Here is a 5,000-nt window from a genome sequence, read left to right as displayed (position 1 = left end):
GGCTGGCTAGGTTGAGGATCCCTCAGACCTCAGCCTTTTTGGTGGGGCCTTCCTCAGGCCCGCTTCCCCAGCCTGGCAGGAAGCCAGCCTACCTCCAGGGAAGCAGCCTCTGAAGAGGATTGTCCCCTCCACTGGCTGGCTAGGTTGAGGATCCCTCAGCCTTTTTGGTGGGGCCTTCCTCAGGCCCGCTTCCCAGCCTGGCAGGAAGCCTGCCTACCTCAGGAAGCAGCCTCTGAGGAGGATTGTCCCTCCACTGGCTGGCTAGGTTGAGGATCCTCAGCCTTTTGGTGGGGCCTTCCTCAGGCCCACTTCCCCAGCCTGGCAGGAAGCCTGCCTTCCTCCAGGGAAGCAGCCTCTGAGGAGGATTGTCCCCTCCACTGGCTGGCTAGGCTGAGGATCCTTTGGCCCTCAGCCTTTTTGGTGGGGCCTTCCTCAGGCCCGCTTCCCCAGCCTGGCAGGAAGCCTGCCTACCTCCAGGGAAGCAGCCTCTGAGGAGGATTGTCCCCTCCACTGGCTGGCTAGGCTGAGGATCCTTTGGCCCTCAGCCTTTTGGTGGGCCTTCCCAGGCCCGCTTCCCAGCCTGGCAGGAAGCCTGCCTTCCTCCAGGAAGCAGCCTCTGAGGAAGATTGTCCCCTCCACTGGCTGGCTAGGCTGAGGATCCTTTGGCCCTCAGCCTTTTTGGTGGGGCCTTCCCCAGGCCCGCTTCCCCAGCCTGGCAGGAAGCCTGCCTTCCTCCAGGGAAGCAGCCTCTGAGGAGGATTGTCCCCTCCACTGGCTGGCTAGGCTGAGGATCCTTTGGCCCTCAGCCTTTTTGGTGGGGCCTTCCCCAGGCCCGCTTCCCCAGCCTGGCAGGGAACCTGCCTTCCTCCAGGGAAGCAGCCTCTGAGGAGGATTGTCCCCTCCACTGGCTGGCTAGGCTGAGGATCCTTTGGCCTTCAGCCTTTTTGGTGGGGCCTTCCTCATGCCCGCTTCCCCAGCCTGGCAGGAAGCCTGCCTTCCTCCAAGGAAGCAGCCTCTGAGGAGGATTGTCCCCTCCACTGGCTGGCTAGGTCGAGGATACCTCGGCCTTCAGCCTTTTTGGTGGGGCCTTCCTCATGCCTGCTTCCCCAGCCTGGCAGGGAACCTGCCTTCCTCCAGGGAAGCAGCCTCTGAGGAGGATTGTCCCCTCCACTGGCTGGCTAGGCTGAGGATCCTTTGGCCCTCAGCCTTTTTGGTGGGGCCTTCCTCAGGCCTGCTCTCCTTGGCCCTCAGCCTTTGCAGTGGGGTTTTCCTCAGGCCCACTTCCCCAGCCTGGCAGGAAGCCTGCCTTCCTCCAAGGAAGCAGCCTCTGAGGAGTATTGTCCCCTCCACTGGCTGGCTAGGTCGAGGATCCCTCAGCCTTTTTGGTGGGGCCTTCCTCAGGCCCGCTTCCCCAGCCTGGCAGGAAGCCTGCCTTCCTCCAGGGAAGCAGCCTCTGAGGAGGATTGTCCCCTCCACTGGTTGGTTAGGCTGAGGATCCTTTGGCCCTCGGCGATCTCCTTTTCTGCGTTTCTTCACAGGTGGATTATTGTACGCTGGAGCTATCTGACTTGTTATCAGTTCCATTCCCTTGTTTTCCTTCCTTCTGGACGATCTCTTTTAGCCTCCTTCATTTCCTCTTGCTTGATCTGCGTCGTCACCCAATCCATTAATAACTTTACTCATAGCCTTCTCATACTCAGGTTTTAGAATATGACACTTCCTGCGCTTGAAGCCTTCAAGGCAATATGATGGATCGCGGAGACTGTTTCTGGAGACCGGCGTTCTTGCACCTACTGAGCTGAAGCGTTTTCGCCTGGGCGAAAGACATTTCTCTCGTCGTTCCTGGAGCTGGAAACAAGGATGCCGAACTTTTGATGGGAAAACCCCGAACATTTTAGACATTTTAACGTAGCCTGCACAACCATTCCTTTCTTTTCCTTTTCTGACACTAATTAGTTCTTTGCCTTGAGCGCGTCCTCTTCTAGATTCTTATGATATCCCCTCAGTATTGTTATTATATATATATATATATATATATATATATATATATATATATATATATATATATATATATATATATATATATATATATATATATATATTGATCAGCCTTTCAGTTATACCGTTCAGTCTCTCCAATGGTTTGGGAATCAAAAATCTCCTTTCCATCAGCTTCTAATAAACCTCAGGTTCTCCACTTTCTTGTCGTGAGAATTCTTCAGTTCCGCCATGCCACTATCGCCCGCTTCATTTGTATTTATTTTCGTTCCTTATTTCTTTTTTACTCTCTTCCCTCTGCGGTTATCGGCCATGTTAGGTTTTTCAATCTTTCGCTGTATTTTCTCCTCAAGAGGATCTCCTTTAGTCTCTATCGTTAGTTCTTTTGTTCTGTCCGATTCGTCATCTCTTTCTCAGATTTTCTAAATTTGAAAGAGAAAGAATAATACTAAATATCCCTAAGAGAAAAGAATAAATATGGCCGTTAAATATGGAATATCAGTTAAACGAAATTGAACACTGAAGCTGAATCGAAAAATTACAGTACACCCGAGAAGGAAAGAATTATAGCAGAGAATAAAGCGCTGAGAAGAGAAGAATTCGAAAGTTAAATAAATATCTTCCGTGGACACACAACGTAAATGTACATAGGAATTTACGTGCTGCGTGTATTTCTCTTATTTATTTTATGCATTTTCTTCACGTTTCCGTATGCACATCCTCGTCTCTTGGGGACTCTTAAGGTCGACGTGGAGGTCAATATTTGGTGGTTACAAAAGGGTGCATATTAGAGTAGGTCTTTCGTTATTTTTTTTTCGTTTTATTTTCTTTTTTGTTTTTAATTTCTCTTCCCTCTCCTGTTAAGGGAATTCTGTTCCTTCACGTTATTCGGAATGTTGTGAGCAGTGTCGGGACGTTTATTCAAATTATATATTTATGTATATACTGTATATATGTATATGTATATATATATATATATATATATATATATATATATATATATATATATGTGTGTGTGTGTGTGTGTCTGTGTGTGTGTTTGTGTTTGTTTGTTCGCAAATATTATGCTACAAAATTCGTTTAATATCAGATTCACTCTGCCTTGGGAATAACTTGATATCAAAAGAAATTTGTGGCTTAATATTTGTAAATATAAAAAATATAATGGTTTGTGTGACAAAAAATCATTTTAAATTATTATATATATATATATATATATATATATATATATATATATATATATATATATATATATGTATGTATGTATGTATGTGTGTGTGTATTCATAATTTCAAATACTTTCTTGTATGCACCTCTCGTATGTATAGATAACAGACGTAATGAATTTCCTATGCAAAGCTTCAAATAGCGTTTTGTGCTCTTCCCTGCGAAGCTCTGAAATTGGATGTTATCTACCTTTCATTAATGTTCAAGTTGTGTGCAGTTTGCTATTTGATATGCGAAGCGTTTAATGTACAGAGTATAAATATTTGATATGCGAAGAGTTGAATATATCTAACTTTATCAATCATCATATAAAGTTATGATGCTGTACACTAGTTGCTTACCTCGTAACTGATCTTGGGATATAGTATATTCCATTCAACGTCCACTGTTTTTTATTTTTTTATTTTATTCTCTTTTTTTTTTGCGTCTGTGAATCCTTTCAGTATCCCACGTCCCTTTTTCTTCATCCCAATTCCTTTCAGCATCCACCGCCCCCTTTTATTTATTTTTTTTTTTCCTTCCTTAACTTTTCCTCTTCCATTCGCGTTTCGTCAGCCCAGGACCAAAGTTTGCCGAGATGAAACTGAAAGTTTAATGTTTTGATATTCGCCCTATTCTCCGGCCCCTCTAAAAAGGGGTGGGGGCGGGGGTGGGTGGGAAGGGGGCGCTCTGACAGAGCTTTCCCTCAGGCTGGCCGTCCCTCGGTTTCATTGGTAATTCTGTTGTCCTGTGTTGTTATTGTTTGGGACCTTTATCTTTTTATTTATTTTTTTTCTTTTTCGCTTTCTCTCGTGGTTACTTATGAATTTGCTGGTAATGTAATTCTTGTTTGGGGTTTGGAGAATTCCGGGAGAAACTGGAAGTTATTAGTGAGCGTAAGACAGTTTTACTCTCTCTCTCTCTCTCTCTCTCTCTCTCTCTCTCTCTCTCAGAATATTAGTATTACATTTTTCAGTATCAGTAGACTGACTGTGCTTTTCAATGCTGTCAGATTTTTCATCATCTCTCTCTCTCTCTCTCTCTCTCTCTCTCTCTCTCTCTCTCTCTCTCTCTCTCTCTCTCTCTCGCAGAATGAGCATTACATTTCCAGTATCAGTAGACTGACTGTGCTTTTCAATGCTGTCAGGTTTTTCATCATCTCTCTCTCTCTCTCTCTCTCTCTCTCTCTCTCTCTCTCTCTCAGAACGTCAGTATTAGATTTTTGCAGTATCAGCAGATGAACTCACTTTCTTGTAATCCTACCATAGTTTCATCATCATCATCTCTCTCTCTCTCTCTCTCTCTCTCTCTCTCTCTCTCTCTCTCTGAGGCGACGGTAGTAAGTAACATTAGTAAAACGTGGCAGCGAAATGCTATGCAAAACGAAGAGAAATGCGACGCACGGACAAACTGAAAACAAGGCAATAAACAGGTTTGAAGAGGAGGCGAATCACAGTCCCGGAGAGTGCTGGTAAATAGCGGCTGAAGGTCAGATATTGACTCTTGCGTCTGTGTGTGTGTGTTTTGAATAATAATTACTAAACGCGTCAGGGCCTGGGAAGCCTAGGAGAATCCAGAGTTTATATATATATATATATATATATATATATATATATATATATATATATATATATATATATATATATATATATATATATATATATATATATATATATATATATATATATATATATATATATATGTATGTATATATATATATATTTATATATAAAAATATGTATTATATATATATATATATGTATATATTTTGATTTATCTAAATATACTCCCATTTT

General features: G+C 43.4%; 1 protein-coding gene across 1 annotated transcript in view; it reads left to right on the top strand.

The window, feature by feature from the left end:
• LOC136825766 (tyrosine-protein kinase transmembrane receptor Ror-like) overlaps nucleotides 1–5,000 on the top strand; it is an 803,750-nt gene that overhangs the window by 205,554 nt on the left and 593,196 nt on the right. The gene's annotated exons all lie outside the window — the stretch shown is intronic.

Source organism: Macrobrachium rosenbergii, chromosome 39 (assembly GCF_040412425.1).
Source record: "Macrobrachium rosenbergii isolate ZJJX-2024 chromosome 39, ASM4041242v1, whole genome shotgun sequence".
NCBI lineage: Eukaryota > Metazoa > Arthropoda > Malacostraca > Decapoda > Palaemonidae > Macrobrachium > Macrobrachium rosenbergii.
This window is presented reverse-complemented; position numbering and strand designations above follow the sequence as displayed.